Source organism: Pristiophorus japonicus, chromosome 10, assembly GCF_044704955.1.
Source record: "Pristiophorus japonicus isolate sPriJap1 chromosome 10, sPriJap1.hap1, whole genome shotgun sequence".
Taxonomy (NCBI): Eukaryota; Metazoa; Chordata; class Chondrichthyes; family Pristiophoridae; genus Pristiophorus; species Pristiophorus japonicus.
The window spans coordinates 22,884,688-22,899,371 of NC_091986.1; positions in this window are offsets into that span (position 1 = coordinate 22,884,688).

Genomic DNA, 14,684 nt, shown 5'->3' on the forward strand with positions numbered 1-14,684 from the left:
GGTCCTACGCTGCTGGGCAGGAATTGGATGAACTGGGTCCACATCAGGCGAAGTGGTGCTGTGGAAGAAAAGAACACCACAACCTGCCTGCAGCAAGACCACAGAATGGCTGCAGTACCACAAGCATGTGGAAGAAAAGAGCACACAAAATGGCTGCAGCAGACCTGCATTCAAAATGGTCTCCTCCATGCCACTATTCAACATGGAGGAGCATTATGTGACATCGAGCAGCCAATCGGATTTGAAAACTCCCTTAAAGGAGACCGGTAACCAAAAAAATTTAAAGGGGAAGTTCCAACTATTTGAGTACACGGACTTTAAAGCTAAATATGCAATTAAAGGGTGCAAGTATGAAAATGTATGCAATGTAACAATGAATTGTGATGCTGGTTTAACTAATGTGACTAATGATATGAATGCAGGTATCAGTATGGTTAAGAACAAGTTTATTATGCTTAACAATAATGATAGAGATTGTGAAATGTCTAATGTAACCATGTCTGTTGAAACCAGGACACCCAAAAGTGATGCAAATGCTAGAATGTATAACGCAGGCTCGACTATGTGTGATCAGAGCCAAGTTATCATGTATACCGGTAGGACACTGCCAAAGGACATTGGGTCCTACAGGGACCATGCTAATGCCAATGGAATCCCCCTGTGGGAGACCCCCAGGTCCAGCAGGCTACCTGACCATGTAGCCTGGATCTTTGGAATGAATGTGATGCCCCTTGCAGGACACACACACACAGGCAGTGGGAGCAGACCCACTACAGGGACAGTGGTCAATGGGCAGCCCAGCCACCACCAATGGCAACCGGCACTAGACCAGCCCTACAGCCCCTGGCCACCAGGGCCAACACCAGAAGCATGAGGCCAATACCCTCCAGCTTCCCTGGCAAACCCTGGGATGACCTGACCCTCATCCCCATTGGTGGACAAGGAGCCCACCCAGTCTTGTGGCCCTGCCCACCACCCCACAACTACCCACACCACAGTGTATACACACCACCCACTGCTGCCGTGGCTACCTCCCCGAGGGATCCCACAACAGTGACAGCCACTTCGATTGTGTGTGAGGGAGGGAAAATGTAAGAGGCCAGCCTCAAGCACAGGGGTCACACCTGGCAACCACACAACCCTCACCACAACCTCCCATAGCCCACCACTGAGCACCTCCCCTGGTCATGACAACTAGGATATGAAAAATGCTCAGGGGGGAGTATTGTTGTGTAGGCATGCCTGTTCACTGTGTGATGTCTATAACACTGTTATGCCACATTGAATGTACCCTTATACTGTACACACCTTACCGGTACACCAGAGGGTGCTGTTGCTGGAGACCCAGTGGTTGTCTGCACACGGCACGTAACCCAGTATAAAAAGGGGCACACAGCTTGTTGTCAGCACTCAGGAGCTGTTATAAAGGACTGCAGGTCTGCACAGTTTAAGTATCATACCCTGCCTCGTGAAGTCATTACTAAAGGTGCCTACATACACTACAGTATTTGTCCCTTTACTTTCAGAAAACAGGGATATAAGTGGCTTATGGTCATTTTCCAATTCGAATTTAAGCCCAAACAGGTATTGATGCATATTCTTTACCTCATAGACACACGCTAATGCTTCTTTCTCCATCATGCTGTCAGCTCTCTCAGCCTTAGACAGAATCCTGGATGGATAAGCAACTTGTTGCAGTTTCCCAGAATCATTAGCTTGTTGCAACACACACTAGGTGCCATATGACGATGCATCACATGCTAGTACCAAACACTTACATGGATCATACAACACAAGCAATTTGTTTGAGCATAACAATTTTCTCGCTTTTACAAAGGCATTTTCTTGGCTTTTGCCCCAAGCCCATTCGTCCCTTTTCCATAGTAAAACATGCAGTGGTTCTAACAGTGTGCTGAGACCTGGTAGGAAGTTCTAAAGTATTTCAAGTGTCCCAGAAACGACCACAGCTCCGTCACGTTCTATGGCTTTGGTGCTATCTCGATTGCCTCCGTCTTCGCGTTGGTGGGCCTGATGCCGTCTGCCGCAATCCTCCTTCCCAAGAACTCCACTTCAGGTGCCAGGAAAACGCACTTCAAGCGTTTTAACCTGAGCCCCACGCTGCTGAGTCGACTAAGAACCTCCACCAGGTGCTGCAGATGCTCGAATGTGTTTCGACCTGTGACCAAGATGTCGTCCTGGAAGACCACGGTAGGCGGGACCGACTTCAGTAAGCTTTCCATGTTTCTCTGGAATATCGTCGCCGCTGATCGGATTCCAAATGGGCATCTGTTATAAACAAAAAGGCCTTTTTGCGTGTTGATGCAGGTGAGGGCCTTCGATGATTCTTCCAGTTCCTGCGTCATGTAGGCAGAAGTCAGATCCAGCTTCATGAACGTCTTTCCTCCCGTCAGCGTTGCAAAAAGGTCATCGGCCTTTGGTAGTGGGTATTGGTCCTGTAGGGAGAAATGATTGATAGTTACTTTGTAATCGCCACAGATTCTGATGGTGCCGTCTCCCTTGAGGACAGGAACGATTGGACTGGCCCACTCATTGAACTCGATCGGTGAAATGATGCCCTCTCGTTGCAGCTGGTCCAGCTCGATCTCTACCCTTTCTCTCATCAGGTACGGTACTGCTCTCGCTTTGTGATGGATGGGTTGCGTCCCCGGAATTAGGTGGATCTGCACTTTTGCTCCTTGAAATTTCCCGGTGCCTAGTTTTAACAGCAAAGGAAATTTGTTTAAGACCTGGGCACACGAAGTGTCGTCAGTGGGCGATAGCGCTCAGACATCGTCCCAGTTCCAGCGTATCTTTCCCAGCCAGCTCCTGCAGAGCAGCATGGGACCATCGCCCAGTACCACCCAGAGTGGTAGCTTGTGCACTGCTCCATCGCAGGAGACCTTTAAGGTAGCACTGCCGATTACAGGAATCAGTTCTTTCGTGTAAGTTCTTAATTTTATGCAAACTGGAGTTAAGACTGGCCTTGAGGCCTTGTTGCACCACAATCTTTCGAAAGTTTTTTTGCCCATGATGGACTAGCTCGCCCCCATGTCCAGCTCCATTGACACCGGGAATCCATTTAGTTCAACATTCAGCATTATCGGGGAACAATTCGTGGTGAATGTGTGCAGCCCATGTACCTCTGTCTCCTCAGTCTGAGGCTCAGGTTCATCGTGATTCTCTGTGGATCTGTCCTCCTCTGCAACATGGTAGTTTTCAGCTCGCCTGCACACTCGTTGGAGGTGTCCCATTGTTCCACAGCCCTTGCAAACGTACCCTTTGAATCGGCATGAATGGAAACAATGATCACCCCGCAACACCAACAAGGTGTTAATGGCCTTGCATTCATCACCCTTGATGATGGACTCTGAGACATCTGCGGACTGCAGGTATGTGTGACCTGCCCTGTACGTTACTATTTGAAACCAACATCACTTTGTTCACAGTACTTGTAGCAGCACTTGTGTGCTGAGAGATTTGCTTCGTATTGTCACTGATGGCAATGAACGCCTCGGCTATCGCTATGGCCTTACTCAAGGTTGTGGTCTCTAAGATGAAAAGATTGTGAAGTATGGTTTCATGGCCAATGCCAAGTATGAAAAAGTCTCTGAGCATGTGCCCCAAATGTCCTTCAAATTCGCAATGCCCTGCAAGATGTCTTAACTCGGTGACATAACTCACCACTTCCTGGCCTTCAGACCTATTGTACATGTAGAACCGATACATCGCCATCAGAACGCTTTCCTTCGGGTTCAAATGTTCTCGGACCAGTGTGCACAAGTTGTCGTACGATTTCTCCGTGGGTTTCGCTGGAGTGAGCAGATTCTTCATGAGGCCATACGTTGGAGCCCACAGACAGTGAGGAGGATCGCCTTTGTTTGGCAGCGTTCTCTTCCCCATTTAGCTCGTTGGCTACAAAGTATTGGTCGAGTCACTCCACAAAAGTTTCCCAATCATTTCCCTCTGAGAATTTCTCCAGGATGCCCACTGTTCTCTGCACCTTTGGATTCGCTATCTGCATCTCGTCGCCAGTTGTTATGTATGGAGAAAGTGTCAGACTGAACACTGTGAGCTCCAAGTAAAGTGTGACCTTAGACTTTTATTGCAGGTCTCCAGAGTGCCTCTACAACCTGTGAGGCCTCCTTAAATACCTGTGCTCCCAAGGGATTATGGGATCTCTTGGGACTCCAGGGTATGAGCCCTCTGGTGGCTGTACAGAGTAAATACAAGTTCACATATATAACAGTAGCGAGTTCCACATTCTCACCATTCTTTGGGTTTCTTCTGAATTCTCTATTTGGTTTCTTGGTGACTATCTTATATTAATGGACTCTAGTTTTGCTCTTCCCCACAAGTGGAAATACTTTCTCTGTATCTAATCCATCAAAACATTTCATAATTTTAAGACCTCTATCAGCCTTCTTGTTTCAAGAGAATATGTGGGGGAAGCTTTTTGTCTACAGTTCTAGATGGTTAAAAACTGATGATAATCCCACTAGAATGTTAAAAGGCTGAATGCAGGCAAAATCCTTGCTGCATAATTATTCACAGATTAGGGTGTAGATTCAGGTGCAGATATAGGGGGTAGTGTAAAACGGGTGATAGCAAGTCGGCTTCCCGTTTTACAACTCTGGAAATAAAAATGGGGAGGGAGTTAAAACAGGCTGCTGATTCGCTGACATCCATTTTACAAAATCGCATAAAGTCAAGATCTACCACAAGCAGTGGGAGAGGAAAATTACATGAAATATAAAGGGATAAAGTCAATGAAAAATAATTGTTATGATTTGAAAACAATGTGGGCAAAATTAGATCTAATTTTGGCCATTGCTCGGGCTTGGAACAAGGAGAGAAAATGAACCAAGTTACCAGGGCTATGTTCTGCACCTCAAGGGGCCTGAAGAAGATCAGATGCCATTGTGGCTCAGGCATCCTTGGCAGCCACCTTAAACAGGCATTAGGCCCCTTGCTTATGCTAATGAGGGGCCTAACCCCTGTTTAATGATCCCTCACGGAATTTGGTAAGCGCTGAGCAGAGTATGAGCCTATTCTTGTTGCGCCCTTTAAAGGCACAGAAACCTCTTGCTGGCTCCACAGCAGTCCTGAGGGTTGTTGCTGGTCCTTGTTTTCCACCCTCCCATTCTCCTCCCTCCCTTCTCCCAAGATCTAACTGAGGGCTACTGCTAGTATTGCCCAAGTTGTTGGAAAGCCAATTGCCGAGCTGCTTCTGCATGTCCAATTGGCATCTGAAGTTTGCCAGAATTATGCTGATGAGGCCCGAGGCCCAATTTCAGACAAGTCTTGGACCTCCTTTCAACCATCTCCTCAATTTGGATATTAAATATAGTAACTTATTATTTCGATTCAGATTAAACAGAAATTAGATAATATAATAAGACATTATATAGCATTGCAACTGCCAACTAAGGTACTGCATAGAGAATTTAGAATAAAGCACATACAAAAACTAATCTGAGTATTATAGAGTCTCCTGTAGGCACTTCCTTTGCACTAAGAGTGTCTGCTTGACTACTGCTGTATGTTTCTAGAATTCAGGGAAGAGATTGTAAAACTTTTGAAAGTTGTTCACTCGCACAATGCTCATTGCTGATGAACAGGACATTCGATGATTGAGATGAAACTCTGAAACTGTTTGCATATTTCACTTTAGTGGTATTTTCACTCTTGCACACAATAAGAACATAAGAAGTAGGAGCAGGAATAGGCCCTACGGCCCCTCGAGCCTGCTCCACCATTCAATAAGGTCATGGCTGATCTTCGACTTCAACTTCACTTTCCTGCCCGATCCCCATATCCCTTAATTCCTCTGGAGTCAAAAAATCTATCTCAGCCTTGAATATACTCAACAACTGAACATCCACAGCACTCTGGGACAGCGAATTCCAAAGATTCACAGCCCTCTGAGTAAAGAAATTCCTCCTCATCTCCGTCTTAAATGGCCGACCCTTTATCCTGAGACTATGCCTCCTAATTCTAGGCTCCCCAGCCAGGGGAAACAACCCCTCAGAATCTTATATGTTTCAATGAGATCACCTCTCATTCTTCTAAACTCCAGAGTATAGGCCCAGTCTACTCAATCTCTCCTCATAGGACAACCCTCTCATCCCAGGGATCAGTCGAGTGAACCTTCATTGCACCACCTCTAAGGCATGTATATCCTTCCTTAAATAAGGAGACCAAAACTGTGTATAGTACTCCAGATGTGGTCTCACCAGAGCCCTGTACAATTGTAGCAAGACTTCCTTACCCTAACCCCCTTGCAATAAAGGCCATCATGCCATTTGCTTGCTGTACCTGCGTGTTAACTCTCTGTGTTTCTTGTACTAGGACCCCCACATCCCTCTGAAAACCAACATTTAATAGTTTCTCACCATTTCAAAAATTATTCTGTTTTTCTATTCCTACCAAAGTGAATAACCTCACATTTCCCCACATTATACTCCATCTGCCACCTTATTGCCCATTCACTTAACCTATCTATATCTCTTTGCAGGCTCGTTGTGTCCAGCTCACATCTTACTTTCCCACCTAGCTTTGTATCGACAGCAAACTTGGATACATTGCACTCGGTCCCCTTATCTAAGTCACCAATAACAATTTTACTCTAGGATTATACTCTCATAATTTAAATCACTTCTACATCACATTTCTTCTCAGTGTCTTCATCTTTAATTTCTGATACATTTTTCTTCATGTGGTTTCTCTATTTCTTCCTGTTATTCCTTTGATTTTTTTTTACTGAACCTTCGTTTTCATTCTTTTCTTATCTTTTCCTTTCATTTTCTCCCTTCCATGGTCCCTGCCTCTGCAGATCTTGAGATAAGCAGTGCACATGGGCAAGCAGTGCAGCATAATATTGACTGGGTGACCGGAGCTATATGAGTCATCAAAGTGGTGGAGGCATTGTATTTACAGACAATAGTAGAGTCCCCAGTACTGGTGGACTTTACAGTATTCCCACCTAACTTCTACGCATACAGTGACCAAAACAGAGGACACTAGCAAGAAGGACAGGACAGATATCAAACAAAGGCAACCAGGCAAGAGGTGTTTCATTGCACTTTAAGAACACAATTATGCCACTTCAAATGCAAAGGAACCTACCCAGGAAACTTGCATGCAATTGCATCTGCTAGTGAATAATGGCCTAGAAATTGTGGTTGGAGGCATAACTCTGGAGTGCACCTCTGACCCGTGAAACATTTACGAGATCACCTGCTGGTGCCCAGGCTGCGAAGAGTTGCAGTCTCAGGCCTCGAGGCGGAGAGCAGCATAACGGCCCATGGATTCCAGGGACCCATGTGGCTCGGAAGCATACTTGGGATCACATGGGCCCGGTTCTCCAATGACAAAGGAGAATTCCATTGCAATCATTTGTGAACGGAATCCCCTAATGATATGCAATGGAATCCAGAAATGTAAAAAATGTACAATTAACAGAATTTAAATTTTAAGTATAATTATCTTCATTCCCCTAAACTCAATAAAAATCTAATTTTTTTGATAATTTTACACATCATTAAAATTGTAATCCACAGCAATATTTCAATAAACTCATTTAATAAAGCGTTTGTACATAATTCTGGATTTTAAAATGTTTTATTTTGCCTTAGATATCCCTTTACATTGATGCAAGCAAGCCCTAGGCCTGCTTGCATCAACTGTAAGTCTTGCGTGATTTATTGCTGGCCAGTCGCTGGGCAAATAGCCCAACTCTGTGCCTGCAATATTCAGTTTCAAGGTGGTTCAGATGATTTTATCAACGCATACTTTGACTGATTGCATATTCCGGATTTCGCACAAGCGCATGCGTAAATCCCAAACATGCGGGGAATTTCAAAGGGAATATGATGACGTACTCTGAGAATATGCTGTCATGTACACCGTAATTTCAAGGCCAATATAAATTTCTGGCACAATGGCCATTGAGGAAATTCAGGGCCAATGCCTTTAACCTGTACTCACTGATGTTGGCATTTCCCACAGCGTAAGGGCTAAAGCACCAACGCATATTTATAATAGTGACTAAAATGTCCAGTTTAAAAAAAAAGTGAAGTTGAAACTCTGATATAGTCAAATAAAAAATAGCGTTCAGAAAGGAGGCAGTAATACATTTTTCAGGTTTGTAGTCTGTACCAATCACTTCAGCCTTGATCTCATAGTTTATCATTTTATCTGAATTCCTCAATTATGTTACCACCTGATAAATATCTCTCTTCTCTCCATTATCTTATATTTACATTTTTAATTGAGTTACACTACTTTGTGTGAGAATATATATCCCTGATGATCAAAACAGTATAGTTCCTGCAATTTCTTGCATTTTGTTTCCCCTAAAATTTATTAATGAATGAATGTGACAAAAGGAGAAGTAACTGTTTTTCCACCACCCCACCCTGTCAATCATGATTTATAAGTCACTTTATGAGGAGTTAAACAGCTGGAAAGTACTAAGCTACTTCCTGAAGGGAAGCTATTGACTTAAATACAAGGTGCATGTGTCGTACTACAATCTGGTATTCTTTGTAATAATAGTTACCAGTCATTTCTGTAAATTATTGATAGGCACCATTTGATGCAAACAAGTTAGCAGACCTGTCCTCTTCAGCTTGACTGCCCCGCTGATAGAATACAATACTCAGACGTACAGCAGCTCCTTGGAGATCTGCTCTTATCACTGCAAAGGGATAAGAAAGGCACCACTGCTACAGACAGTTCTGTACCCAATGGCAGGACAACCATTGACTAGGGGGTACCTCAAAGTTCAGCGGATAAACTACTTGCACTTCTGTAATCCATAACCTGGCCCCGCTGTTGTAAATTAATCTCAGGCATGAAGGAAGATCAATCCCATGAGCTCTGAAAAGGCAGATATGTTCAATCTTTGTGCAGATACACAGAAGAAAGCATACAGTGCAGCCCACACATGAGCTTAACACAATCTGACACTTCAGTACTGTTACCATCTTCAATACTGTACTTAAGAGAATGTTAGAATTGCCACTTAAATATCATGTTGCAAAAAAAGTGATGTGATTTACATAGCCCAGAGGACAGAAACATGAATAGTTTTGCTGTTGGTGCAAAGGACCATCATGTAGCGGTCCATCTCGAAGAAAATGACTGAGATAAAGGTTGATCTACTATGTATTTTATGTTGAAAGTATATTCATTTTTTTTTACAATAAAGGCGGTGTTTTATTTATTTAAGACCTAAAATAAGCAGGAGCAAAATTATGTTTATTCAAAATTGAGACTTGCAATGTGACATTGCTTAAGAAATTTGAAGGTAGGAAACATTCTTGCATAAAACATGCACAGTACATTATAGAAACATAGAAACATAGAAAATAGGTGCAGGAGTAGGCCATTCGGCCCTTCTAGCCTGCAGCGCCATTCAATGAGTTCATGGCTGAACATGCAACTTCAGTACCCCATTCCTGCTTTCTCACCATACCCCTTGATTCCCCTAGTAGTAAGGACTTCATCTAACTCCTTTTTGAATATATTTAGTGAATTGGCCTCAACTACTTTCTGTGGTAGAGAATTCCACAGGTTCACCACTCTCTGGGTGAAGAAATTCCTCCTCATCTCGGTCCTAAATGGCTTCCCCCTTATCCTTAGACTGTGTCCCCTGGTTCTGGACTTCCCCAACATTGGGAACATTCTTCCTGCATCTAACCTGTCTAACCCCGTCAGAATTTTAAACGTTTCTATGAGGTCGCCTCTCATTCTTCTGAACTCCAGTGAATACAAGCCCAGTTGATCCAGTCTTTCTTGATAGGTCAGTCCCGCCATCCCGGGAATCAGTCTGGTGAACCTTCGCTGCACTCCCTCAATAGCAAGAATGTCCTTCCTCAGGTTAGGAGACCAAAACTGTACACAATACTCCAGGTGTGGCCTCACCAAGGCCCTGTACAATTGTAGCAACACCTCCCTGCCCTTGTACTCAAATCCCCTCGCTATGAAGGCCAACATGCCATTTGCTTTCTTAACCGCCTGCTGTACCTGCATGCCAACCTTCAATGACTGATGTACCATGACACCCAGGTCTCTTTGCACCTGCCCTTTTCCTAATCTGTCACCATTCAGATAATAGTCTGTCTCTCTGTTTTTACCACCAAAGTGGATAACCTCACATTTATCCACATTATACGTCATCTGCCATGCATTTGCCCACTCACCTAACCTATCCAAGTCGCTCTGCAGCCTCATAGAATCCTCCTTGCAGCTCACACTGCCACCCAACTTAGTGTCATCCGCAAATTTGGAGATACTACGTTTAATCCCCTCGTCTAAATCATTAATGTACAGTGTAAACAGCTGGGGCCCCAGCACAGAACCTTGCGGTACCCCACTAGTCACTGCCTGCCATTCTGAAAAGTCCCCATTTACTCCTACTCTTTGCTTCCTGTCTGACAACCAGTTCTCAATCCATGTCAGCACACTACCCCCAATCCCATGTGCTTTAACTTTGCACATTAATCTCTTGTGTGGGACCTTGTCGAAAGCCTTCTGAAAGTCCAAATATACCACATCAACTGGTTCTCCCTTGTCCACTCTACTGGAAACATCCTCAAAAAATTCCAGAAGATTTGTCAAGCATGATTTCCCTTTCACAAATCCATGCTGACTTGGACCTATCATATTACCTCTTTCCAAATGCACTGCGATGACATCCTTAATAATTGATTCCATCATTTTACCCACTACCGATGTCAGGCTGACCGGTCTGTAATTCCCTGTTTTCTCTCTCCCTCCTTTTTTAAAAAGTGGGGTTACATTGGCTACCCTCCACTCCATAGGAACTGATCCAGAGTCAATGGAATGTTGGAAAATGACTGTCAATGCATCCACTATTTCCAAGGCCACCTCCTTAAGTACTCTGGGATGCAGTCCATCAGGCCCTGGGGATTTATCGGTCTTCAATCCCATCAATTTCCTGAACATAATTTCCCGACTAATAAGGATTTCCCTCAGTTCCTCCTCCTTACTAGACCCTCCGACCCCTTTTATATCCGGAAGGTTGTTTGTGTCCTCCTCAGTGAATACCGAACCAAAGTACTTGTTCAATTGGTCCGCCATTTCTTTGTTCCCCATTATGACTTCCCCTGATTCTGACTGCAGGGGACCTACGTTTGTCTTTACTAACCTTTTTCTCTTTACATATCTATAGAAACTTTTGCAATCCGTCTTAATGTTCCCTGCAAGCTTCTTCTCGTACTCCATTTTCCCTACCCTAATCAAACCCTTTGTCCTCCTCTGCTGAGTTCTAAATTTCTCCCAGTCCCCGGGTTCTCTGCTATTTCTGGCCAATTTGTATGCCACTTCCTTGGCTTTAATGCTATCCCTGATTTCCCTTGATAGCCACGGTTGAGCCACCTTCCCTTTTTTATTTTTACGCCAGACAGGAATGTACAATTGTTGTAGTTCATCCATGCGATCTCTAAATGTCTGCCATTGCCCATCCACCGTCAACCCCTTCAGTATCATTCGCCAATCTATCCTAGCCAATTGACGCCTCATACCTTCAAAGTTACCCTTCTTTAAGTTCTGGACCATGGTCTCTGAATTAACTGTTTCGTTCTCCATCCTAATGCAGAATTCCACCATATTATGGTCACTCTTCCCCAAGGGGCCTCGCACAACGAGATTGCTAATTAATCCTCTCTCATTACACAACACCCAGTCTAAGATGGCCTCCTCCCTAGTTGGTTCCTCGACATATTGGTCTAAAAAACCATCCCTTATGCACTCCAGGAAATCCTCCTCTACCGTATTGCTTCCAGTTTGGTTAACCCAATCTATGTGCATATTAAAGTCACCCATTATAACTGCTGCACCTTTATTGCACGCACCCCTAATTTCATGTTTGATGCCCTCCCCAACATCACTACTACTGTTTGGAGGTCTGTACACAACTCCCACTAACGTTTTTTGTCCTTTGGTATTCTGCAGCTCTACCCATATAGATTCCACATCATCCAAGCTAATGTCCTTCCGAACTATTGCCTTAATTTGCTCCTTAACCAGCAATGCTACCCCACCTCCTTTTCCTTTTATTCTATCTTTCCTGAATGTTGAATACCCCTGGATGTTGAGTTCCCAGCCCTGATCATCCTGGAGCCACGTCTCCGTAATCCCAATCACATCATATTTGTTCACATCTATTTGCACAGTTAATTCATCCACTTTATTGCGGATACTCCTTGCATTAAGACACAAAGCCTTCAGGCTTGTTCTTTTAACACCCTTTGTCCTTTTAGAATTTTGCTGTACAGTGGCCCTTTTTGTTCTTTGCCTTGGGTTTCTCTGCCCTCCACTTTTCCTCGTCTCCTTTCTGTCTTTTGCTTTTGCCTCCTTTTTGTTTCCCTCTGTCTCCCTGCATTGGTTCCCATCCCCCTGCCATATCAGTTTAAATCCTCCCCAACAGCACTAGCAAACACTCCCCCTAGGACATTGGTTCCAGTCCTGCCCAGGTGCAGACCATCCGGTTTGTACTGGTCCCACCTCCCCCAGAACCGGTTCCAATGCCCCAGGAATTTGAATCCCTCCCTGTTGCACCACTGCTCAAGCCACGTATTCATCTGCGCTATCCTGCGATTCCTACTCTGACTATCACGTGGCACTGGTAGCAATCCCGAGATTACTACTTTTGAGGTCCTACTTTTTAATTTAGCTCCTAGCTCCTTAAATTCGTTTCGTAGGACCTCATCCCTCTTTTTACCTATGTCGTTGGTACCAATGTGCACCACGACAACTGGCTGTTCTCCCTCCCTTTTTAGAATGTCCTGCACCCGCTCCGAGACATCCTTGACCCTTGCACCAGGGAGGCAACATACCATTCTGGCGTCTCGGTTGCGGCCGCAGAAACGCCTATCTATTCCCCTCACCATTGAATTCCCTATCACTATTGCTCTCCCACTCTTTTTCCTGCCCTCCTGTGCAGCAGAGCCAGCCACGGTGCCATGAATTTGGCTGCTGCTGCCCTCCCCTGATGAGTCATCCCCCTCAACAGTACCCAAAGCAGTGTATCTGTTTTGCAGGGGGATGACCACAGGGGACTCCTGCACTACCTTCCAGATATATTTTCATCTAAAGTTTGTAAGGGCTTAAATTTCAAACAAACAGCGATTGTAATATTTGAGTGCAATTGGCCAGTGCAGTCTTATTTTCAATTGTTTCCCTGAGACTTTAAATATAAATACTGTTGTGAATAACAACTTAATGCAGGACAACTTGAAAATAGAAATAGATGGGGATTTGCCAGGACTTTTTCAATATGGCAATGACATGTCAATTTTATGCATTGTCTGCTGTGCCATGGTATTGTTATCAGAGTGATATCAATTCTGCTCAGTTATCACAGAAAACAGTACTGATGTCAATCACAATCAATATTTTATGCTAAGAACAATGTTTTCAGTGGCTTTAAGAGTTGTAAGCCTGTAATAACAAATTTAAAGCTGCTCAAAAATATTCACCATTTAACAATTTTCAAAGGGTCTTGAATTATGTGATAAATGTAATGCTTTCAAAAAAAATTCACTTGTAGAAAGTAAAAGTTAATTTCAAATTTCTGTTTTACCAATAGTTGGCCTGTAATTATAAGAACTCATTTTGAGCCTGGTAAATGTATTACATCCGAATAACTTTAGATTATATTTATTAAAAATGTATTTGTGTGTACAATATCTGTGCAATCAAATGCAGACTCACTCTTTCCTGCACATCTACACTGTAGATTTTCAAACTGTGATCACTAGTTCCTTCGAAGTCTGTGAAGAGATCTTAGGGGGGTCTGTGAGGAGATCTTAGAGGGTATAGAAACATAGAAACATAGAAATTTACAGCGCAGTAGGAGGCCATTTCGGCCCATCGTGTCCGCGCTGGCCGACAAAGAGCCGCACGGCCCTCGGTCAGCAGCCCTGAAGGTTACATGTAAACCTATGAACAATGAACAATGGCGGAAAGGTAAAGAGCACCCTGCCCAACCAGTCCGTCCCACACAACTGAGACACTCCTTGTACCAAAACATTCTACACTCCACCCCAACCGGAGCCATGTGATCTCCTGGGAGAGGCAAAAATGTGAGGAGATCTTAAGGGGACTGTGAGGAGATCCTACCCGAGTCTGTGAGAAGATCCTCGAGGGTCTGTAAGGCAATCTTAGGGGATCTTCAGGGTTATGAGATTTCCAACCATGTGTCATGATATTTCTGTATACCTTTTTACTGTAAACTGAAAAAAAATCTGCAATGAAAGACTATTTTCTATTGAGCGGCTGACACTGCTTTTTGAAATTGAGAAAATAGACTCCCAGAAGTGCGTCAACATTTGCAGGGAGTCTCCAGGGAGTGTATCAAAGTTGCAGGAAGTCCCACACAGAAAAGTTTGAAAACATTGACCTACACTGATAATGTCACAAACCCCTTTAATATTCTTTTGTGAATGTCAGACTGCACTGCTCTCAGCTTACCACAGATACCCTGCACAGCACTAAACGCACGGTATCCCTGACTGTTTCTCAGCATTACATGTATAGAGACCTTTCACTTTGTCAGCCTTCTTTGATCATTGTTGCCAATGAGGTATTTGTATCCCACAGTGTGAGAACTGCAATTGACTGAAACTGAAGGAAAAATATTTATCAAATGGCAACAT